The sequence below is a fragment of the Dendrobium catenatum genome, unplaced genomic scaffold (assembly GCF_001605985.2).
Source record: "Dendrobium catenatum unplaced genomic scaffold, ASM160598v2 fragScaff_scaffold_840, whole genome shotgun sequence".
NCBI classification, from domain to species: Eukaryota; Viridiplantae; Streptophyta; class Magnoliopsida; order Asparagales; family Orchidaceae; genus Dendrobium; species Dendrobium catenatum.
Window position 1 is genome coordinate 524,429 of NW_021319302.1, and position 26,701 is coordinate 551,129.

Below are 26,701 nucleotides of genomic sequence, written 5' to 3' on the forward strand. Positions count from 1 at the left end.
TTGGGAGGATGATGAGAAGAAGGATAAAAGTAAATGGAAAAGGTGCTCGTCCCCTTTGGCTTATGGGAGTTTTGGTAGTAGAATTTTGATAGCAACTCGAACGGGCTCAACTGCAATGATGATTGCAACGATTATTAAAAAGAAAAAGAAGAAAAAGGGGGGGGGGGGGTGAAGTATTTAGATTAGAAGGTTTGGAGAAAGATCAGTGTTTGCAGCTCCTTAACTCTCATGCATTTGTTGATAAGAAGAATCCTAATGATTATTAAAAGATTAAGATCCACCACTAGAAAGATGATTGAAACATTTTTTTTATCTCCATTTGTTGCAAAGGTCATCGATAGTATCATGAATTCCTAGGCAATTTAAAAAAAATGTTATAAAGGCCTGCGCTACGACGGAAAGGAGCCCTCGAAAACGCTTAGACGACATCCGATCGACAAATGGACACCGCTATGGCGTCCGGAACGTCGTTGACATTCAGGATATACATTTTATTTAATGAATTTGGATCATCTGAGATGGTGGTGAATTTCTAGGCGATACAAATGTAATATAAAGGCCTGCGCTACGACGGAAATGAGACCTCGAAGATGCCCAGATGACGTCCGATTGATGAACGGACAGTGTCATTGCGCCCGGAACGTCCCCGGCATTGAGAATACACATTTTATTTAATAAATTTGGATCGTCTATAGTGTCAAAAAAAATTCAAATATGTTACGAAGGCGTGCATTTTGAGGGAGAATTAGCCTCGATGATGATCTAACGATGTTCGATCACAAAACAGACTGCGTCATTGGGTCTGGAACACCGTCAATATTATGAATACAGTGCCAATTTGTTTGAATGAAGTTTTGCATGCAAATCGAGACAACACGCACTTCGAGGGAATTAAGCCTCGTCGTCGCCCAAACGATGTCCGATGGCAAAACGGATTGCTCCATTACGACCGAGACGTCGGCCATACCTTAAATGCATTACCAATTTGTCTAATATATATGTTTGATGAATTTGACACATTAAACGAGGTGACTACACGCATTTCAAGGTGACATAAGCACAAATTTTGAGGAAATCTCGCAAATCAAGATTGTTTTAGTGACTGATCCTTCACTATCATCTTTATTTAATGCAATTACTAATTAAGGGAAATCATTATTACTATTGCTCATGGATTTAATCAAAACAGGAAAGTCAGAACAAATTTCAAGTCCAAATTAAATGCCGCTAACCTCGTTGAAACAAAATCTTGTGCAAATCTCTGCAAATATCCTGAAAATCCCTTAAAATCCGCCGAAAGCTGCTCCGATCAAATCCCGTCAACCGGCAGCTCCTCGATCAAGTGGTCGACTTCTTAGTTAAAATGAGACAGAGAGAAAAAGCCTTGGAGGCTTTTATTTTTTTTTTACTCTCGCACTTGATCGCCACTTGTGAACTCCACTGAAACTCCAATATTTCTCGTCACTTCGACTCTCTTCCACGGCAGCCCAATCTCAAACTTCCATGAACCTGTTTGAGAGCCTCCACTGTGTTATTAAACGCCTAGCAATCACCTACTCACAATCTCACAACAAAACCCTTAGCTCCCCTTAACACCCACGGCCGGCCTGTTCTCCACTACCGATTAACTTCCAAAAATCCTACTTATTGCACTGACGGTGAGCTTCTCTAGAATTTAAGATCATTCCACGTTGAGTCACCTCTCCTTCACGTCCAGCTCGGTAAACCGAAGCCATGATCCAACCAGAGCCTTGCCACCTGCTGTTTGAGTCTCCTGCACGTCCCAACCTCTTGTCGTGGTCGGATTAGATGGATCTACAGAATACTCCTTTACTGTTCAACAAGGTGGTGGAGCTAGCATTCAGTTAGCAAACGCTCTGATCAACACTGGAAATGCCGGAGCTACCCTCAAATTTGGTAGCGTTAACTTCCCGGCATTTGCTGCAAGGAGTGCTACCATTCCTGTGAATGGCATGAATGCTGAGAGGTCTTCTAGAAGACTTAATACTGCTGAAGCTCCTACAGTTCACGTGAATCTGCCAGCACAATGACCTTATGCTACAAATCCTCATAGGAGGATTTCTGTGTTTGAATGACTGTCACAGTCAGAAGCCCCGACCACCAGGAGAGTTGTGGCTGGAGGAAGGATCTCTGTGGTGGCTGCAAACACCACATCTCTGCCAGTCGGGTTTCCTACACCCAGGAAGAATAATGCTGAAGCTTCCTCATCTGGAGGGAAGCTAACAAGGAGGCAAAGGAGAAAGCTAAATGCCGAGCTCCGTGCTCAACAACAATCGGTACCTGTGCACCCATCAAACCTGCTAGCCCAAGAGATTGAGGCTAATGTCCCCACCCAAAACAAGTTTACCAATCTTAAATGGGCGAATAGGAATAGCTCTTCTGGTGAGCTCAAACAGTCATTCTAGGAGCATCGACCACAAGCACCAACCCCTCAGAAAACTAGAGAACCTGAACGTCTATCTGCTCGAGTACATCGAGTGCTGAAAACAGTCAAGGAGAGGGGACTTATGAAGAAGCAGTTTTAGAGGCCGATATAGCTGAACGAGGAAGATATCAACGAAAAGCTCCGCGCAGTGAACATTGGGGTGTGACACCTGAACCTCAAGTTCAGGGATCCACCGCCGAAAGGTCCCGGCGGAAGGGAAAGGAAATCTGGAGGTCAAAGCCTCGCAGAGAAGAAGAAAGAAGAAGAGAAATAAATCTGGGCGTGACATCCGGTATGGCTTCTCGGAGATCCGCCCCCACCTACTAACAACGTCAAAAATGGGTCCAAAAGAAGACCTACAATGACGTCCCTCCCGATGGTTGACACCTTGGAGAATCCTCTAGGGGATTCCATTGCCTTCCATCTCCTCCGAAAGAAGAGACTAACTTAGATCATAGCCCACTGGTCGAAGAAATCTCCTTGCCTAATCAAGAGCCGGAGATCCAGTGGCGTCGCCGCTCAGAGATCCGGGTACTGGAAGTAGAAAGGGAAGGAGAAGAATAGATGAAAGAAGGAGAGGAATATATCGAAGGGGAAAAAAATCTCGAAGAGAATATAGAAAAGAATCTCAAAGAGAATATAGAAAAGAATCTCGAAGGGAATATAGAAGAGAATCTTGAAGAAAATATAGAAGAGAATTTTGATGAGAATATTGATGAATTTATGTAAGAAAACCAGGAGGATGAAATAGAGGATATCAAGAACCTTGAAGTCGTCTATATGGTAAGACATACACGTGCTATCGAGGAAGTCTACCACGACGATGGAGAAGACAATGGAGATCGGCAACCACAACTCATACAAGTACGCCAACAAGAGACTGGTTCTATCGCTGGAGGAGGTGATCGCTTCCCAAGAGAGCAAGAAATAGAAGATGTTGAGGAGAATCCCTTTGATGACCAAAACACCACGCTCGCTGACATGAGAAGACAGATGAGGCGACAGATGAGGGCCAAAGATAAAGAGAATTCTCAACTGAATGAAAAAAATGAATGAGATGATGACCCAAATAGCAGCAATGATGTAGATGATGCAGAGAACTGCTACCGGCAGCGCCATGCCTGATCCTCTGAATCATCAAATGCCTCAAGTCTCGGGAGTACGAGGCACTCCTGAGCACGTTCACGAGGCTCAGAATATAACTCGTCAGCCTACTCAAAATATTGCCAGCATCTTCGAGTCTGTAATGGCTGCACAGCTTGAAGGCATAATTACAGAGAAGATCGTGGCTATCATAGCCATTGATCAGGCATGAAAATTGGTTGGCAAGGGTCGTCCTTATCCCATTAAATACGACCAAGTGCTGTACCCGAAGGGGTATTCGGTTCCAAAATTTCAAACATTTAATGGCACTAACAACCCCCGACAGCACCTGACACAGTTCAAGGCTACCTGCGGGAATACAGGGGAAAATGATGCTCTGCTCTTCCGCAATTCATTAACAGTTTGACAACAACTGCATTTAAATGGTATGCCGAGTTGCCAAATGACTCTATAAAAACTTTTACAGAATTAGAGGTCATGTTTTTGAAGAGATTCGCTAGTGCGACCGAGAAGATCACGATCGCCGATCTCGCTTTAGATAAGCGAAAGAAAGAGGAGCCAGTATCGAAATACATACCTCGCTGGCGTAATCTAAGCATGAAATGTGAGCAACAACTAGAAGAAGAACACGCCGTGCAATTACTAATGGGAAATATCGATGATAAGATGCAACCCTTCTTATGCATGGCTACAATCACCACATTTCAAGACCTGCTGGATAGAGTGGCTAAATTTGAAAAGCTAAAGTTGTCAAGATCAGAGGGCAACTCTGACAAGACCAAGAAGCCCAAAACTTCAGAGACAAGAAGGAGGGAAACTTACTCTGCATCCTCTCTTAAGCCGAATAGGGGGAAACAAGTGGTTTATAATGTAGATAAAGACAAACAACCAATGCAGTATGAAGAAAAGTCAAAACAAGTCTACAACTCTAACCCCCAACCAAAGTTGATACTCGGTGGAAATGAAAGGCCATGAACTTTTCAAAGCGGAGGGGAACGCCCGAGGCAAGCAATGAGAATCGGTGATAGAACGTTCCCATCTCTCAAAGATAAAATGAATAAAGAATATCCATTCAAAAGAGTGAGTATCGCAAAGTTATTTCGACAGGCACTAAAAGCAGGCCTAGAACTGCCAGAGTGCAAGAGGCTAGAGGAGTCGAAAGAAATTAATGACCCAAATTATTGCCCTTATCACCGAGTGCTTGGCCATCCCATGGAAGATTGTTATATCTTCAAGGATTGGGTTGAAAGGAAATACCGAAAGGGAGAGCTCACATTGTTAGATAATGTGTTGGTAAATCCCAGAAAAGAATCAACCCGGGTAGTTACGACTTCCTCCATACCCCCGGTTGAAGAAAGAAGAAAAGGAAAGAAAGTGATTCAAGAAGAATAATGGGAGACTGTAGTCTCCAAGAAAACATTGATGATGCTGAAGCAGCTTGAGGGTGTTTCATGTATGAAGTGGAAGTCTCCCACAGAGCCAGTGGTAGATCTCAAAGCACTACCTGCAATGCGAGCATCCAATTCTAAGCAACTCCTTAACCAAGCTGGCAGTTCGAAGTCTGGGAAGGTGAAATCCTCGAAGAAGAAGACCAAGTTGAAGAAGCCTAGAGAGAAAAAGATAGCAACCCAAAGTGTTATCGGTAGTTTAGATGAATACTATCAGACTGTTAGACGCCCGATTAAGCTTGCTGATTTTATGGCAGAACTCAAAATCGAAGAAGAAAAAGAAGTTGATGAAGATACACTTCCCTTGGAAACTTGTCGAGTTATATCAACAACACCGGTAACTCGGGCCAAAAAGGAAAAAGAAGCACCCTCTAAGTCCTGTATGATGGTATCACCAATGGATTACAGTGTACAAGAGGATTTATATTTTTCAGAAGATGATGAATCAGAGCCTGATATCACTTCGCAGATGGAACAGGTGAATTTGGGCAGCAGCTCTGAATCAACAGATGAATCTCCAAATGAGGCAATGATCGATTCTGAAGATAATGCACCGTTAAATGAGTCCGAACAGGAAGAAATTGCCCAAGTGCAATTGAGGAGTGGTAAAACACTACCGTCTCCACCAAAGAAAAGAATCTTTGATAAAGACAAAGGGAAGGAGATTGTCGTTAATGAAGATATCATTCTCAAAGATTCCAAGAAAAAGAAAACTCCAGCTAAAGGTATATATTACAATATCCTATCCCATTTGAGAAAAATCCCAGCACAGCTTAGCATATACGACACTCTGGTGATGTCCAAAGATCTTCGGGAGACCCTGATTCAGGCTCTCAGGGACCCTGAAAGATATGAGGCTTATTTTGCTGAGCGTAACTTGACTGAAGTCTTGCAAGCTCAAAATAAGCCAATCATTGCTTTTGCCGAGGATGACATGATGCTCGGAACATCATACCATAATCGGCCTTTATATGTCACTACAGAAAGTGACGGGATGATAATCAGTCGAATTTTGATAGATCCCGGGTCCTCTATCAACCTTACAAGCTTGAAAGCTCTAAGATCATTTTGTCTCGATGTGCAGCACCTCGGGCAAGACAAATTGATGGTGCACGGCTTCAATAAAAAGGGACAAAAGACCCTTTGATCATTTATGCTCCCTATAGTATTTGGGGAACTCCATACCGAGGCCAAATTCTATATGATTAATGCGGACACCTCATTTAAGGCGCTTCTGGGTCGCCCGTGGTTGCACGATTATGGTATTGTCCCATCAACACTACATCAGTGTATGAAGTATATCAGAGAGGGAGAGGAGTTCAGAATCTCCGGTGATATTCAGCCCTTTGCAGTTCATGAGGTGAAAATTTATGAAGATGCTAGATACTTCATCCCCAAGGAATCAAAGCCATCAAGTTCTCTCGAGACTAAGGCATCAAACCTAAAGGCTGCAAAACGGTCCAAACAAGATGATGAGAAGAAGCAAACGGGAAGAAAGAAGGCAACGCCGACTCTTCCCAAAGAAGCAATCACTCCTAAATCAAGAAAATATTTGCCTCATCTAGGGAGCGACACAGATGAAGATGATGCCATCCCTGTTAAATCTCAGGAAATATGCCGATCAATAGCTAGGGGGAAAAAGAATGCAAGATATTCAGATGATGAATATGATTACGAGTCTATCTACATGAATAATATGCAACATGTACTTTCAAAGAGGATAGATAATCTCTCAATTTTAGATAATGAATGTGTAGTCACGCCCATTCCCCCATAATATTTTAAGGAACTTATAATATTTTATGTACCTCATTGAAGAAATAGGGGTGGATCGGGAACCCTATTTTACAAATCTGGAGAGGATGGAGATGAAGAGAATCGAGATTGGCTCTACAGGCCCACTGAACGTAGGGAGTTAGTGCCTACAAGAATGCCCAGATTTATTACTGAAAATGTACGGAGGATGTTGCAAAAATAAGTTAGAATTCGCATCCCTAAGCAACAACTTCACATTTTCCTAAAGCTTTGGTATCAAAGAAATCCCCATATGTTACGAAGAAAAGATATTTTCGCTAGAAGAGGTCTCGGAATTGTAATGCAAAGACATTCCCAAGGGGAGATGTGTCGTGCCATTACATGCAGGGAAATTGAATCTGGTAATGATGGTGCTGAAGAGATTTATGAAGCTAACGATTATGATGATCAACCAGTAGAAGCTGAGCCTGCACCTGAAGAACTTGAAGATGGTGGACAAGAAGCCACTATGAATGAGTTAAGGGAGATAAATTTAGGGACTGAGGAGGACCCTCGCCCGACCTTCATTAGCTCCATACTACCAGAAGACCAACTAGAAGAAATGAAAGAGCTACTTTGTGAATTCAGGGATTGCTTTGCCTGGATATATGCTGAGATGTCAGGCTTATCCTCTGATGTGGCAGTTCACAGACTAGCCATCAAACTAGATGCAACACCTGTCAAAAAAGCTCCAAGAAGAATGAGATTGGAGATAGAAGAATAGATGATTGACGAAACCAAGAAGCTCATAGAGGCTGGCTTCATCCGAGAAGAAAAATATGCCGATTGGATTGCCAATATTGTCCCGGTAAAGAAGAAGAATGGCAGATTCGCGTATGTATCGATTTTCGGGACCTCAATAAGGCTTGCCCAAAAGATAATTTCCCGCTCCCTGTGTCCGAACTCTTGGTGGAAAGTACATCAAATTTTGATATGTTCTCATTTATGGATGGATCGTCGGGCTACAACCAGATCAAAATAGCACATGTAGATGAGAAGGGCATTTAGAACACCCATCGGTATATTCTGCTACACGGTCATGCCCTTTGGCCTAAAAAATGCTGGTGCCACCTACCAAAGGGCAATGACACGTATCATCGATGAGTTAATACACCAGAAGGTCGAGTGTTATGTGGATGACCTGGTTGTTAAAAGCATTGATCGTAAAGATCACTTAAATGACCTAAGGATCATATTCGAGAGAATCAGAAAGTTTGATCTGAAGACGAACCCTCACAAATGCGCCTTTTGTGTTTCTTATGGTAAATTTCTGGGGTATGTAGTCCGTCATCGAGGAATTGAAATTGACCCAAACAAGATCAAGGAGATTATAGAGATACCGCCACCCAGAAACCTTCGACAACTCCGCTCCTTGCAAGGAAAACTGCCTTTCATTCGACGATTTATATCAAATCTATCGGGTAGGTGCCATCCATTTTCCAAGCTTATGAAAAAAGATGTTCGCTTCAGATGGGATGCTGAGTGTCAGGAAGCGTTTGACAGCATCAAAAGATACTTGCTAAATCCGCCCATTCTCGCGGCGCCAATCCCGGGTAAGCCTCTTATACTGTACACGGAAGCATTAGAAGAGTCCCTTGGAGTATTATTGGCCCAACATAATGAAGAAGGAAAAGAAAATGCACTTTATTACATCAGTCGGAGGTTGATCGGAGCAGAGATCCGCTATACTCCAATTGATAAGCATTGCCTAGCACTGATCTTTGCAGTTCAGAAGCTCCGCCACTATATGTTGTCTCATAAGATCACACTAATATCAAAGATCGATCTGCTGATGTTCTTGATGAAAAGACCAGCGTTGATAGGTCGCCTGGCCAGATGGGCAGTATTATTATTACAGTTTGATATCACGTACCTACCACAAAAGATTGTGAAAGGAGAAGCCTTGGCAGATTTTCTCGCTGCACATCCTATCCCAGCAGACTCCCCACTTAATGATGAACAAATCATGCAAGTTGAGGAAAACGAGAAAGTAACATTTTGGGAGATGTATTTCGACGGAGCATCGTCGATTAAACATGCCCGACCTCCAAATCTTACTAGGGCACAAGCTGGCATCGGTCTTATTTTCATAGCACTAGAAGGAGGCATAATGAGATTTTCATTCAGTTTAACTGAACCCCGGACCAACAATGAAGCCGAGTATGAAGCTTTAATCGTGGGACTGGAGATCGCAATTGATGTCAGAATTCAAAATCTTCAAATTTTTGGTGACTCTCAACTTGTAATAAATCAAGTCTTGGGGGTTTATAAGATTTGCAAACTTGAGTTGGCTCATTACCATAGGAGAACCCTTGAGCTCCTGAAACAGTTGCCAAATATTGAAATAGCTCGAGTTCCTAGAGGGCAGAATGGGAAAGCAGATTGTTTGGTCAAATTGGCCAAGGAGATGGCAAATACCAATGAAGAGAAGCCCATATTCATCAGGGTTTATAAACGTCGAATCTTGGAGCCTGCTCTATTACAATTCCCGATGGCAGAAGAGGTACAAAATTCAGGCAAGCAGGATGTAATTCCAGTTGAACCTCAACCCCTCCATCAGATTGTTATGGAAAATTATCCTGAAGAATACCATGTGGCAAAGAGACATACAGCTAGTCAAGCTTTCGAATCGTGGTGATATTGTTTAGATATTGAAGTCGAAAATGATTGGAGACAACCATTCATTGACTACTTCAAAGAAAATAAACTCCCGACAGAAAGGTCTATGGCTGCACAGATCCGAAAAAGAGCGCTGCGATATGCATTTGTAAATGACATGTTATATCGACGGGCTTTTGACCAGATGTGGCTAAGGTGCCTAGGGACCAAGGAAGCTGATAAAGTAGTAGTAGAAGTTCATGAAGGACTTTGTGGTGCACATCAGTCGGGTCCTAAAATGGCCGCTAAAATCAAGAGGATGAGTTATTATTGGCCAACAATGGTGACAAATTATATTAACCATGCTAAAAGGTGCCATGAGTGTCAGATTCACGGTGATGTTATTCATCAGCCACCAAATCCACTACACCCGACAGTAGCTTCCTGGTCATTCGAATGCTGGGGAACTGATATAATTGGACCGATAGATCCACCATCATCAGCTGGGAACCGTTTCATTCTAGCAGCAACAGACTATTTTTCTAAGTGGGCATAAGCAGCCCCATTCAAAGAAGTCACGTCCGAGCATGTGATTAACTTCTTCACCCATAATGTTGTATATAGATTCGATGTACCACGTCGTGTGATCTCAGATAATGGCACAGCATTTAAGAGCACAAAAATATACAAGTTCGTCTAGCATCACAAGATCGATTGGCGATATTCATCAATATATAATCTAAGGGCCAATGGCTTGACAGAGGCCTTTAACAAGACGATGGGGAAACTATTAAAGAAGATCCTCACCAAAATTAAAAGAGAGTGGCACACAAAGATGGTGGAGGCACTATGGGCGTATCGTACTACTTACAAGTCACCGACTAAAGCCACTCTCTACTCACTAGTGTTTGGGGTGGAAGCTGTATTGTCATTGGAAATTGAGCTACCGTCACTCCGTGTAGCTATCAAGTATGATCTAACTTAGGAGCAAAATGCCCGATTGAGAACAGAAAAACTCGATGAACTCGATGAAGGAAGACTACAAGCTCAATAAAACCTGGAGATCTATCAGGCAAGGATGGCGAAGTCATTTGACCGGATGGTACGTCATCGAGCATTTCAAGAAGGGCAATTAGTCCTGGTGCTGAGAAGGCCAATCATCCCAGACCGAAAAATTGGTGAAAAATTTGTGTCCAATTGGGAAGGCTCGTTCGTCATTGAGAAGATGTACATAGGATGAGCTTATTAATTGATTGACCTGGAGGGTCAAAGGCCTATGTCCCCAATTAACGGCCGAAACTTGAAGAAGTATCATGCATAGGAATCAACAAGTATTTAAAATTCTATTGTGTATCTCACAAATGCCCACTAGCATATGTATAACATATATATTTCGAAATTCTCTTGTGACACAAGAATGTATTTCGCAAAAAAAAAAATTAGGGGGCATTTTAAATATTTATTCGGGTCGACATCACGCTGCGTGCCGAGATCCCCGAATAAATATTTAAAACTCCCGGATGTAGATGTTGCAAAAAAAAAAACTAGGGGCATTTTAAATATTTATTCGGGTCGACATCGCGCTGCGTGCCGAGATCCTCGAATAAATATTTAAAAATCTCGAATATCAATTGTGAAAAAAAAATCAACAAAAACAAAAAAAGAAATACTTTTATATATTTATTCGGGTCGACATCGCGCTACGTGCTGAGATCCCCGAATAAATATTTAAAATCATAGACTACGAACATCCCTTTAAATCAGGATGTGATAACTTCTATTATTAGTGTACATGTGGGTAATTTTTCATGAAGTTTGGGACATCTCACCTTCCAAATGTACTAAGATTTCAAAAGTCAAAAAAGAAGATTTTTTGTGAATATATACGCTCCAACAAATTGAGCCATAAAAGCTTGAAGTTTTTTAACAGTCTGAAGCTTAAGGTTCGAATGTGTGTAAAAGGCCGGATCTAACACGCCCAAATATGGCCAGATCGCTGGCAGCTCTGTCTACTCAACACACCATAAGAAAGGCCGTAGTAGCGGAACCCCCACTTCGTCAACCCGTTAGTAGGGACTGATGGAAGAACGAAGGCTGATTTGACTCAACAAGTTCTAGGAGTCGTAGTCTACAAAATTCTCCTAAATGACTGGAGAATCAACATTCTGGTGGGAAGGAGGGATCTCGAGCAGCTACTGAATGCTCGTAGGCTCCAAAATCTGCAACCACAGAGGATAACTCCAAATCTGTTAACTTCAGTAAAATCAGCATTGTGAAGCGTATTTCTCATAGCTCATGTCTGAAGTCTGAATGGGTGTAAAAGGTCGAATCCAACAAGCCCAAATATGACCGGATCGCTGGCAGCTCTATTTACTCAACAAGCCATAAGAAAGGCCGTAGTAGCGGAACCCCCACTTCAGCAACCAGAGGATAAAGAACTATGAAATCTTAGCTCACCCAATCTAATGAACTCAAGTGACTCAGATGAAAGTCTTCTTAAGTGGTTAAGGATCAAGATACTACCTACGTTCGGTACTATCAACTAAATCCAGAACCTGCAAATCCTTCAACAAATCTGTAAAGCACAAAGTGAGGATCGAAGGAACTCTTCTTCGATAAGTCCATCAAAGCACAAAGCAAAGGACCGAAGAAAAATATCTCAAAGTTCATAAAAAGCCAAGGCTGAACTAAGATGATTCTGTTATCAACAATTCCGTTATGCACAAAGCTCTGGACTGATAACTTTTCTCCATTGACTTAATGCAAACCTGAGGGTTTAGGTCATCGACATCTATTCCTTCATCAAGCCCGTCAAAGCAAAAAGCATAGGGCCAAAGGAATAAAAAAAAATCACCTAACAAGTCCATAGAGACAAATCATGAAAATTCTCCATCAATGTCTGCAGCATAAAGTACAGGACAGAAGAATCAAAATCCCAGGGCTCTAGCCAAAGTTGCAGGATGAGCACCCTGATGACATCTATAAATGTCCCTAAAGATTGGGGGCATTTTAAATATTTATTTGGGTCGATATCGTCCTGCGTGCTGAGATCCCCAAATAAATTTTTAAAATTTCGTCAAGATACGATTAGATGATTGAAGAATCTTGAGCATATGTTATCCACTAGCATCAATCTATAAAGCCATGTTCTAGGGATCCAAATACGAAGTGTCATATCACTATCCTGGGAATCTCTACTTGACTAAAGCCAATCTATCAACCATCTATGGGCACATCTAAAAGATCTATGAAGAAAGAGAGCTAGTGTGACATCTAAAGAGGCTTTTGGAGATCCACAAAATAAAAACCTCCGGTGTGATATCCAAATAAGTTTTTGGAGATCCGCTCAATAGGACCCTCGGTGTGACATCTAGAATAAATATCTGGAGATCCACAGGGTCAATCAACATACAACAAACGTGATTCGCTCTAGGCGTGTATCACATTTATTGGGGGGCATTTGTTGACCCATATACCTCAATCCACGCGAGAAAGGATCCAAGCAGGTGAATAAAGCGATAAGCGCCTTAGCATCGCACACCACTAGAAGGGTCAAACAACCTCTGATTGCCAAATGGATGGTGTCGTTGCGATCAGGACGTCGAATTCTGCTAGGTCGAGACCCCTCGCAATTGAATCGAACGAGATCAGTCAAAAGGGACGACCGACACCCGAAATTAAAGTACACGACTGATCAAACGATCCCAGATCGACAAACAGACTTTATCGTTGCATCCAGAATGTTGCCAACCTATGAAAATTGTATTTTGTTTATCCCATTTGGAGTATCTAGATTGGTAGCGCAAATCCCAATGTAATGAAAAGATGTGCATATCGAGGAAATGAGGCCTCGAAGATGCTCGAATGACATCCGATTAACAAACGGACAGTGCCATTGCGTCCGAAACGTCGTCGGCTTTATGATTCTACATTTTATTTTTTTAAATCAGATCGTTTGAGGTAAGGTCGCAATTTTCAAAGGCGATTTGGATATGTTGCGAAGGCATGCGTTATGAAGGAAGTGAGGCCTCGTCGAGGATCAAATGACCTCTGATTGACGAATGGACTACGACATTGTGTCTGGAACGTCGTTGACATTCAGGATATACATTTTATTTAATAAATTTGGATGATCCGAGATGGTGGTGAATTTCTAGGCGGTGCAAATATGATATAAAGGCATGCATTACGATGGAAACGAGGCCTCAAAGACTCTCGGACGACGTCCGATCGACAAATGGATAGTATCATTGCGTCCGGAACATCGTCGGCATTAGGAATCTACATTTTATTTGATCAAATTGGATCATTTAATGTGATGTCCCAATTTTCAAAGGAGATCCAAATATGATGCAGAGACACGCGTTACGAGAGAAATTAGCCTCATCGGTGACGAAATGACGTCCGATTGAAAAACGAATATTGCCATTACATCCAGAACGTCGTCGAAATTAAGAATCTACATTTTATTTGATCAAATTGGATCAAATGATATGATGTCGCAATTTTTAAAGGCAATCCAAATATGATGCAGAGGCACGTGTATTGCAGAAATTCGCCTCTACGGAGACGACATAACGTCCGATTGCCAAACGGATGGCGCCGTTGCGTCCAGAACGTCGTCGGCATTAAGATTCTATATTTTATTTGATAAATTGGATCATTTAAGGTCGCATCGTAAATTTCAATGGTGATCCAAATATGATGCAAAGGAACGCGTTACGAGAGAAATTAGCATCGTCGGTGACGAAATGACGTCCGATTGCAAAGTGGATGGCGTCGTTGCGTCCGGAACATCATCGGCATTAAGAATCTACATTTTATTTGATTAAATTGGATCGTTTGAGGTGGTGTCGCAAATTTCAAAGGCGATTCAAATATGTTGCGAGGGTACGCATTATAAGGGAACTAAGCCTCGTCGTCACCCAAACGACGTCCGATTTCAAAACGGACTGTGTCATTGCGACCGGGACATCGAAAATACCCTAATTCCACTATTAATTTCTCTAATTCCAATATTCGGCGAGTTCAACACGTTAAACGAAGCCGTTGGAATGCAAACCGAGATAGTCAACACACAAAACAAGAAAGATTACGCAAACCGAGGCGGCTTATGACTTGGTTAAAGCTGTTTCGTCATTCTAAATTAATACAACTGATGCCATACACCAATTTGGCTGATGGCTTATAAAATTTTATTAAAATAACAGGAGCCAAAGAGAGAAACTAGATTCAAATATATTAAATGCCCGTTAACTCACATATCTCCTTTTGTGCAAATCCTTGTCTGTTATCACAACAGGCTGCTATGTTTTCAGGAGTTAAAATGGAGCAAAGGCGCAGAATTCTCGTCTAGTTCTTTCCATACAACACATGGATCTCATCCTTAAATGAAAGGAGCCCGAATAGAAGCGGGTCTTTTTGCTTACTTCGTCTTCCACATAGCAGCAAGCTTCCACTGCAATCCACGACTATAACACCCCTGCTCGTCTGCATCCTCACCACCACTCGAAGCCTTCTAAGACACAAATCCAACCGTCTGTCTTCACGCTTCACTTCCCTCTAAACCACTGATCCACGCCACATTTGAGCTTCTCCCCGCAAGCACCTCTTCCACATCCAATCTTAGTGCTAGGGCCTTCCGATCAAGATCTTTAGTCTTCCGTCGCCACCTCTTCAACGTCAACAGCTCCAGCTTTATACTCCTTCTCTCCCCTCTTAATCAATATACTTCCAAAAAGTTTTGAACTCACCAAACCGAAGGCCTTCATAGCGGCCGGTCAAGGCCGACTCCCTCCAATTAGCTGCAAGTATTGCCATCAAAGAAGTTCCGTCTTCTCACACAAAATCTGCAGGTGAAGGCTGCTAGATAAATATAACCATTTACACTTCACGTGAGGATTTATTGCAATAGTGGTTGTTCTCTTGATAAAATCCAAGCCACAGATTTTTGTCCACTTGCCATTAAATAAGTTCTGCTATTTATTTTTTTATTCTACTCACATAATTTTTCACACCTTTTCATGCACCCATATGAAGTTCTTTACAAAGCAGTTTACTGTCAAATGGCAGCCGTTACCCACTACACGTCTAAATCCTACTCATATCCATACATAAATATTTTTTTTTATAGCTGCAAACCGCTTCAGCCAATTTTTTTTTATAAACATACAGTAACTTTATTTTATTTTATTCACATTCCTTCTACAACATTTGTTCTTTAACAAATATCTTGTTATGTTACCAAACATATGTATTATTAGCTATTAGCTTTATTGATAGTACTAGCTAGTGTTATTAACTAAATGCCTCATCTTTTACTGTTAATATTATTTCAAAAAAAGGGGTTCTTATTTGGTAACTTTTTAAGAAAGCAACCTGATGCATCTCATCTCATAAAGTCATAAGGAAAAGGATGGTCTATTGAGCATTTGCATTCCACCTGTAGCTTTGATACTTCACAGAATATTGTGTTAACTTTTCTTTAGACATGATTCCTGATTTGCACACATTGTTATATATATGACTTTGTTGCCTTTACTACTCAAATCATGTATTTGACAAAACCAATATTTGGAATTCAAACCTGCATGCCTGCATTTGTGGACCATATTTTATGCATTTTGCCACGCATTTTTGACATTTTATTATTATTAATAATATAATTATTATTATACTTTTTCTTGTATTATATATACAAATCCTTAGGCTAAAAAAAAAGAGAGAGAAAGAAAGCAAGTAAAGAAAAAAAAGAAAGCAAAAAAAAAAGAAAGAAAGGAAAGTAAAAAAAAAAAGGAAAAAAGCAAGCCAAAAAAAAAGGGGAAGAAAGAAAAGAAAAAGATAAAGAAATACAAAAAAAAAATGTTGTTTCATTTTGAGCACTTCGCCGTCACCCCGTCGTCATCAACCCCGCGAAGGTATGGATTTCGTAAACTCAGATTTTCTCTCTCGAAGTTAGCGACGGACCGGAAAACCGCCCATGCACGCCTTTGTTGCACGTGGTGGGATGGGACCCCGGTGCGACGCATACGACGGGGCGAGTAATCACCTAAAACCTTGCTTCAATGTTCGTGGCGGACCGAAAAACCGCTCATGCACGCCTTTATTGCGCGTAGTGGGATGGGACCCCGGTGCGGCATATATGACAAGGCGGGGCCGCTCATAAGTACCCCCGAGCGAGGGGAAAGCAAACTGCCTTTTAAAAAAAATGCTTTTTTAAAAAAAAAAGCTTTTAAATAAAAAATACTACCGCCGCGGTGTCTCACAAACACCAACCGTGCACGTCTTTGTTGACGTGGCGGGTAGGCGGCCTCTTGATTTTTCCCTAAACGGGGGAGACGCCGGGAGGCTGCCGAAATTTTGTCTGAAAAAGACAAGAACTTGGACATTATTTGGACAACAGTGGACTCATTTTTGGACAGCAGGGGACTTGATTTGGACAATGAATTGAACATATAATTGAGCCTAAATCAAATTTGAATTCAAATAAAAAAAATGATAATGAATAAAAAAATTACAAATTGAACCATAAGGAAGATAATGAAATATTCAAAACAAAGTTGCAATTTGTGAGATAACAAAGTACAAATTGGATGCAAAAGAACACATGTGAAATTTGGAATTTGTAAATGATACTTGTAGTGATGAAGTGTGGACCATACAATCACATTTCTTGCAATGTCAATCAATCCTTATGTATGTTATGAATACAAATAATGTACCTCAAACTAGCTCCTAAATAAATGAAGAAAGTTGGATGGATGGCACACAAACGAATGAGATGTGAGGGACACACGATGAAAGGGAAGCTTGTTTTGAATACAATCCCAAGCAATCAACATAAAATTTATGATAGAGTCATCATGTTAGTTGAAATGCAAGTAAAAAAAAAACATGACAATCGTCTATGAATAAGGAGCAAGTACAAGCAACAATCAATGATGAACGAAATATCAGTACAACTTGTTCATATATGTCAATCAACAAAGTTGAAGAAAATTTATCTTAATACATTAATATTAGGCCTTCAATGTCTATAACAATGAGAATTCACTATAAAGGGCATAAAACCTACGAAACCCGATCCTCTGTCGGCAGCCCGATAGAGTTGACAAGGTTTAATCAGCAAAGGGAAATGATCCCTAATACCTCGATGATGGCCGCGTTGAATAAAAAAATCTCAACCGGAGGGGTCCGTTCCCAAATATTTTCAAATGTCTCACAAATATCCAAAGTCCATAGCTCCACCTAAAATACCCATTCAAAATCCAAAATTCCAAAAATCATCAAAGTCCAAAAAATATTTAAAATTAAAAAAAAAATCCATCAAAAACTTAAAGCAAAATCCATCCACCCTCCGCAACAGTTTGCCGGACGGATAAATTAAAGTTTACTTCACCTCACAAAGAGCTAAATGCCTAGTCGAAAATATCACAAGGATCCATTCTCAAACAATCTCTTGCTAGTAAGGACGTGGTACGTGTCCGGCGGTCTAACGTCAAATGGCACCGCAGGATAAACGGTTATAACTCGGGGCCCTTTGAACCGAGTGGTTTTGCCGCTAAATGGCACCACGAAATACCGGTTATGGCCAGCGCCGTTACGTTCCTTATTGGCATCAAATCCTTGAGATATGAATCAATATGATATGATTGATAGGGCACAAAGCCCTCTGTTAGCTAAGGTGAATTCAAATTTGTCCCCTTAGACAAACATCCAACCCAGGTCTACAAGGTCCCCTTGGACGAAGCAACCCAAGGCTGCCGACAAGGATCCTTCTGTCAGGTTGGGTCGACTACCTTCTCTGACTAAGTAGACCAGGGACCACAATGGCCCGGGACGACGGAACCATGTGATCTTGATCAGGTCTATCATCCATTCCCCCACCATCCGCTTTAACTTCAAGATGATGAAATTTCTATTTTTAAATATCAAAACCTTCAAATTTTCAAATATCAATCATTCAAATACCCAAATCCAAACCCAATTTCTAAATTTCAAATCCCAAATTCATGCTGCTACTATATGCCAGATACCACGTATTATATACGTATCTGATTGACGACTAGCCTTAATCGAAAGTTCTCTCTCGTGATCGGGAGGGGTAATTAACTATAGGGGCTTGCGCCTATAGGAAACCAGAACTCAGATCATAAAGTCCTCACAAAATGAGGGCGAAATCTCTGGGTAGTGTCTTATCTACAAACCAATCTGCCTTCCAAAATTTACCCCGGAACTTATTCAGTTAAAACTCCCCTCGCCGAATAAAAAAATGAAAAGCGAGCGGGGAGGCCGGGGCTGAATTTTCGGAGCCCACAAAATTATTCTTAATTATTGTTGTAAAAGAATATAATGAACAAATCCTATGTTTATTTTTGCCCCAACACATATAATTTTCTCAAAATAAATTGAGGTGCACATCGATATAAAAAAATTTCAAAATATGTAAGAGTTTCTTTTATAAACTTTGTATTAATTTTCGCTTGTAAAGTGAACAAACTTGAACTGTCCCCATTTGTTACTTGACTTTTAGTGGAGGTATATATTTAATCAAATGATTCGAGATCATCACACTGCAATACAAAAACCATTAAAAAGGTGTAAATTGTCCTAAAAAATACAATATAAAAAAGCATATAACTTATAGGACACATTTTAAAACTTAATCGGCCATTCTCTTTCGTTCTATTTTGATGAAAGCCAAGCATTAATTTGAATATATGTGCTAATGCAGGAACATAGAGCATTTTGATGCACAACATCATTTGTTTAGATTTCTTAGACTACATGTTTACACGGAAAAATCAGGAGCCTTCTAATGAACACATGAAGCTTAAATAGAAGGGGATTATTGTTGTTCTGGTGTCCACGTTTTCAAGCATAGCATCCAGGAGCCCATCATAGTGCTCGATCAGGCTCTACTCCAAATTTATTTTATAGTTTTATGGTGCACTAAGTATTCGAGAACCCATATTTGATGCTTTTAAGCCCAAACTCAATGCATATATAGGTACTAATATTAGAGGTTTACTAATGCCCTAATCAGTTCTCCCTAAGCACCCACATGGTGCCACGCACCATAATGTCAAATTTGAAGCCATAAATTGCAATTTTTTGAGGGAATCCATTTATGAAATCTTAAGGACTTGATTAGGGTGATAATTAGACTTCTGGGGATCTTTTCATATGAGACAAGGTGGATACATAGGATCGAAATGAGAGCATATGACATCGAAGCTTTTGTCTTTATCCTTTCTTTACAAGTGCTATACACACGCACACACATAGACACAAACACATACATTCTAGGTTGAACTAAATTCCCTTTCTACGGATTAGTTATCGTCAAATAATATATTTATATTATACTCTTGATAGTTGAAATCAATTAGTTATTTATATGATTTTGTCTCATGGTAAATGGTTTCAATATTTTCTTAATATACCTATGATTGTTTGCCCGTTGATTACACATTTTGGTGATTTTATGGATTCCTTATTCATTTGTGGTAGTGGTGTTTAACTAATCATATTATCCATTTCACCTTTCAAGTGTCACTCGTAGCATGTGAGCAGTTCTAGTGGAGAGCCACTACTCCCTTTTGATATATATGGATTGAGAGATTTTTTTGAAAATTTTGCGGAGCGGAATCAAGCCATGAACATAACTCTTCACAATATGGAAAACCTTGAAGAAGCTTTTGCGTGACTCATTATGGATGTCATAGCCCATTAACATCCTTTTATTGATGTTTTGGACAAACTGCTTAGCTATGTATAAGCTATGAAGGAGATTTTTTCAACAAGAGAAAGTTTGAAGACTAATATATATTTGCATCATTAATGAGTATAGACCTATCATATAGAGGAAGCTTTTAACAAATTTGAAATACTCAAGCTTAGTTTTAACATTACTTGCATTATGCAGGGATTACTGAATTTGATAAACCTCGCTGTATGCTTAAGGAGCTTAGAATCTGGTAAAACACTATCTGCTGTTATTTCAGAAATCTCGGCTTCAGGTGATTTAATGGGAAGAGATATATTTTGGGATTGGCTTAAAAAAATCAAGCTTAAGCCATGGGTAGAGAACTTTTGGTGGAGTGTTTATCATGAAGCAATCCCAACATATGGATTTTTGAGGAATAGAAGATTGAGAACGGATGCTACTTGTCCTTTGGGCTGCTCAGAGACGGAGAACACCATTAATGTGGTGGTTGGATGCTTCAAATTGATTCAAAGTATACAAATCATTAATAAATGAGGATTCTTGTTACCAATTTTTTATTCTTTAAAAGACTGTTGTTTGTGGATGAAAAGTAACTCAGATAAGAATCCTACTCTTGTTAAAATTTATTGCATCTTGGTTTTTCTTGAATGAAAATCAAGATGTAAACATGTTCATGGAGCATTGGAAGATTCTAGTTTGTTCATAGCTACTCAAGCTATTTCTCTTGCCTCTTTTGTTGATAAAGTAGCTCTTAAATCGGGCTATTAGGGTGCTAATCAACCTAATAAGCTGTTGGCTAAGAGTTGGCACCCCCCACCTCTCGGTTGGCTTAAAGTTAATGTGGATGCTTCTTTGTTCCTTTCTTATGAAGCTACAGTGGGTGGAGTTTTTAGAGATTTTAAAGGAAGATTTATTTTTCCTTTTGGTTTCAAGGGATTGCATTGGGATGTTGCTAGGTTAGAGTTATTGGCTATTCAGGCATTAAAGGTTATTTTACAAGATTGGATGTTAGAGTATGAAGGAATTATTTTTGAAGGTGACAATGCTAATGTCATTAATTTTCTTCATAAACTTAATAAAGATCCATCCAAGATGGTGAATACAGAAGGAATGGAAGAGATGGACTTCCTCAAAGAATTCAAGAATGTGATTTTTCGTAAAGTAAAAAGAGATTGTAATAAGTTAGCTAATATGTGTGCTAACATTGCTCATAGTAGTAATTTTGTTTGGAATAATTGTAATTGGGTTTCTATTCCTCCATCTTTTATTACCTTGGTAAATGAGGAAAGTGATCCTTTTATTAGTTTGTAATATCTTTTTTTAGTAATATTATTGCTTTGCATTCTCTCTCTCTCTCAAAAAAAAAAAAAGAGCTTAAAATCAATGATGTTAACCCAATATTCATCTTTTTATAGGCGCAAGACTATTTAATCAAGCATTAAACATAGATCATGGTGGACATTCTTTTGAAAAAGGACATTTTCATCTTAATAGTTAGCTTCTTTGAGGAGAATCAGGAAATACCTATTATTCTTGGGGCTGAAATCTCCTGATTAATTCTATTTTTTCATAATATTTTTTAATAATTTATTTTCAAACTCTCCACCGTATGGATTCTATGAAGAATTAACCTTATTCTTTTTTAATATATTTAGTAAATCTTCTAAATTCATTAGATGCATTATTTTTATTTGTTATGATTAATACCAAACTATATCATGAATAATCATCTAGAATAACAAATTCATGATTCTAATTTATCCAAATAAGTCAATAAGATATAATTTTAATGGTTTACATGTAATGACTTTGTTTTTTACTATTATAAATATTTTTAATGTGTTTATCATGAATGCATGCATCACATATACAATAAAAATAAAAAATTATTTTAGGTAAATCATGTTTTAAAATTTTGTTTAATGAATGCATCTACGTTATAACCAAGCATCATATATGGTGGATTTCATACAAAGTATATTTGAATTATATATATATATATATATATATATATATATAGTTTTTTAGCTCAATTAAAAAATTGTTTTATGACTAATTGATATTATGTTATATTAAAAATAAATAAATAAAACTTTATCTAAAGTAATATGGTCCTTATAAATGGGTCTAATGTTGGTGATCTTTCCCTTTATATATGCTATCACCATATGTTACGTATCCTTCATCACTCAATTCTAAAGTAGTGAATATTACTTTGTCACCCATCAAATATCTCAAACATGTACCATGAAAGTACTGCATGCCTTCATAAATTTAAATTTTAAGGCAAGCCTAGTAATGAAAATCACATGTTAAATTATACCACACAAATATTTTTTAGTCTATATTCTAAATAAGAAGTATGATATATAACATGTGGGGTACATATAATTTTTATATCATTTTGTACCCATAGATAAAATGATTGTTTCTTAGTTTGTGATATGTGATCATAGCAATAAAATGAGATAAGTTATTTTCTACCACAAGAATTACACCAAATATTTGTGTTTGTATATGGCATCGGATGATATCTATGTGATATATGAGTAAAAGTTTTATTAGGTGTTTTACGTGATAAAACACTATAATAAACTTATGATTTCAAATATAATTTTAATTATGCTTTTAACAAAATATTGTCTCTTTCAAGTTTATGAATAATTAAAGAATAATATAATAAATTTTGTTTTGTTTTCAAGCAATCAGATTAATTTTTTAAAATAGTAAAATGCATATCTAAATTTTTATGCTCTTTCGTAAAATTTTATATTTTCTCTTTATTTTCTTGTTTTCATCAACTACCTTATTAAATGCATCAACTAATTATTCATAAGTTATATCATTACATGCTTCTTAATAATCAAAATAAGCATTACATTCCTCTTAAGTATCAAAATAAGATAGATGTTGATCATTTAATGTAATAAGCTTATGCTAGATTGTCCCACAAAGCCTTATTTTTTTTTCTTTTTTTTTTTTAAAACCTAAAAAGGGCCAACGCGTTAAGCACAAAAAAAAAGATTACAAAAATCCTTAAAGATGAACTCCAGCTCGCTAAAGCTCAAAAAAGCAGCCAAAAAAGCCAAAAGAAGACCTAAGAACCAGAGTTCCCAAAATCTAAAACAACAGGAAAGAAAAAGTAAAAACAAGGGCTGCAAGGAGACAACACCCAAAAAGAGGAAGGGTATGTTAAATACATTTAGTACAGTCTTCCTATCAAAAAAGATAACAGATCTCAGATTGTTCTTCATAATAAAAGACATGAGAAAGTTGCAATCATTGATAATCCAGAAGTAAGTGGAAGTATTAGGCCAGCAGACAGCATCTTGAGTAGTCTTCCTAATCAATCTGTCCTACAAAAAGCAACGCAAGCAAAAACACAATCTAACACCACAAAGAGTGTTAGCAACATCAAGGAAGTCAAAGGGGAAATTATAACCAGAATAACTTAAAAAATTAAAAAACAAACAAATACTGCAAGTCCTAAGTATCAGACTATGAGAGCTTAGGGAATTCTCGGAAATAACAGCTTCATCAACCCAATAGAAAAGCCGCTCGATCCTACACAAGGGATTCCGCCCAAAACATCGATCTAAAAGCCTCCAGTATAACCAGAAATAAGCAATACAAGATTTAGTCATGATCAAAGAAATATCAAAGCACGGCCAGGCAAAAATAAGCCCCCATCACAAACACCAATCCAGAAAGTAAACAGAATTACTAGAACACTTCCAGCCACCCAGCATATGTTGAAACTCGTTCACTATGAATTAGGTTGTTAAACCTAAGCTTATGTCCCATGGCTAACCGAGAGGAGGGGGTGAATTGGTAATTAAAAAATTTTAACCCTCTTTTTAAATTAGGAAACGAAAATAAAACTTTGGTGAATTTTTCTAGAAAATATTTTTCAACCACAGTTTAAAAGTAAAAACACAAAAATAAAAAGCAGCGGAAAAATAAAGACACGAGATTTATAGTGGTTCGATCAAAACCAGACCTACATCCACTCCTCGGAGGCACCCTTCAAGTAGTGCACTAATACCACTAGTGACTCTCCTTTTGCACCCACAACAAGGAGGAGAAGCCTTTACAAAACTCTCTTCCACCACTACACGGTGCGGTAGAGAACCGCCGTCCTTTTACACTTTCCCGGTGTAGGCAGAGAACCCTTCGTCCTTTCACACTTTCCTAATATGAGTAGAGAACCCTTCATCCTTTCACACTCTCCTAGTATGGATAGAGAACCCTTCATCCTTTCACACTCTCCTAGTATGGGCAGAGAATCCTTCGGCTGTTCACACTCTCCTAGTGTGGGCAGAGAACCCTTCGGTTGTTCACACTCTCCTAGTGTGGGCAGAGAACCCTTCGTCTGTTTACACTCTCCAAGTGTCGGTAGAGAACCCTTTGTCTGTTCACACTCTCCAAGTGTCGGCTGAGAACCAGATCTCCTTGACATATCTTCTTCACAAAAAATTTAGAAGGAAGAGAGAAAAGAGTGAAGTAGACACAAATCAAAAGTAAAGATTCTCACCTTTGAACACCAAGTGAAGCCTTCACGCTCCAGTAGTAAGAATCCTCCTTCGAACACTCTCTTACACTCTCTCCTTTACTCTTCTTTCAATAGGCACGAAGATCAGTAGGCAAAAAGATTAAGTGTCAGTTTAGATTGGACTATTTATAGGAAAGACATAAAAAATCATCCAAAAATTATAAATTTTCAAGTCAATACGCAATGGATCATCCCGTACGATCGTGGATCATCCTGGACGTTTTTGCTTAAATGCGTTGGAAACGAACCTAATGTATATGGGTATGAAATGACTTCGTATAAACACATCATCCCGTACGAACTAGGTTCGTCTGGTATGAACGGTTATTCCATAGGTCGGTTCCCAAAAACTGCATAAAGTCACTAAAATTTCAGAGTCGGTTCACTTCATCTGGGATTAATATGGGTTCGTCCGAACAAAATTTTTCCAGAGAGTAAATCCTCCTTGAATGATTATAAATCTTGTCTGAATGAAAATTCTCTAGAGGAGATTTCGTCCCGGGACGAATACACTTCATCCTGGACCAAAATACTCCAGAGAGAAACTCATCCTGGAACGAATATTAATTTCATTTGAACGAAAATTTTCCAGAGAACATTTCATCCTGGGATGAATATAGTTCATCCTAGATGATCATGACTTAGAAAAATTTTCTCCAATTCCTGTTAGTTCCATTACTCTTACGAGGAGATAACTGACCTGATCGTCCCGTACGAACTATGTTCATACCATACGATCAATACAAAATTTTCAAGATATCCTTAAGTGTGTGTGTATTTATTCACTCAATTACAATCACTCCCTCTCAAACTTAATTCAAAGAAAAATAGAAGTTTTAAATACACAAAGTATCTCATGCTGAGTTTGATTTGAAGTTTTTGTAGTCTAGAGTTTGATTTTCCTGAAATGTTAGTACACACAAGAGTAAAAATAACTCTTCCAAAAAGTGTTAGGAGATAACTACACGTAAAACAATAATATTTAAAATCATCAAAACTATATAAGTTGCAAGAATGTAAAACATGCACATAGCAACTCGCTTAACAATCTCCCCCTTTTTGATGATGGCAAAATAATTATTGTTTGTATAATTTTAAATTCTAAGAATCTCCTAAACTCCTCCTGAATTGATAAACACGTGAAAATAATGAGGCATTTTTAGAAATATAAAATAAATAAAAATAAAATAAACACACAATATATACAACATACACAAAACACAAAACAAAAAATAAAAACAGACACACATACAATAAGAATTAAATAATACCACGAATCAAATAATTTCGGTACAATACCACGATACAAACAATGTCTCCCTTTTTTTGACAACAGTAAAAAGTGAAGAAGAAAAAGACTTGAAATGTAAGTAGACATATAAAAATCATTTGATAATTTAATCTTGAAAGTGATTGAAATAAGTGATGCAAATAAAATTAAACATTTGTATATTTTTCAAGAGTAATTTTGATTTTTCTAAAATAAATAATAAAAAATTTCAAAATTTTTTAAGTGCATAAATATTTATTGATAAGTAAAATATAAAATAATAAAACATCATAGTTGCAAAAATAATATTAGAATTAATGTAGTCTAAATAAGAGACATGAAATTGACAATCTTAATTATATCAAGTTATAAGCAGAACTTAAATTTAGAAAAAAAAATTAGATTTTCTAATGAATTTAATTTTGACTTGCATTTCAAAGTATATCACTATCAAGATAAAAATCTAATGATTATCATAAAGGCTAACACACATTTCAATACCATTAAAGTCAAAACATAAGAACATATATTGATATCAATATGAAGATATTATAATCTAAGCTCAGGATATCAATAAAAAAAAAAACTTCTAAAGAAAAGAAAATACAACAAACTTACTTAAAACAATAACTAACACACAAACTACAGAAAATACATAAATTAAGTGCAACTATCACTGAGAAGGACCCTGATCTGGAGGAGGAGGAGGAGGTGCAACACCAAAGATGTTAAAATAATTACTCATCATAAGCACATTAGT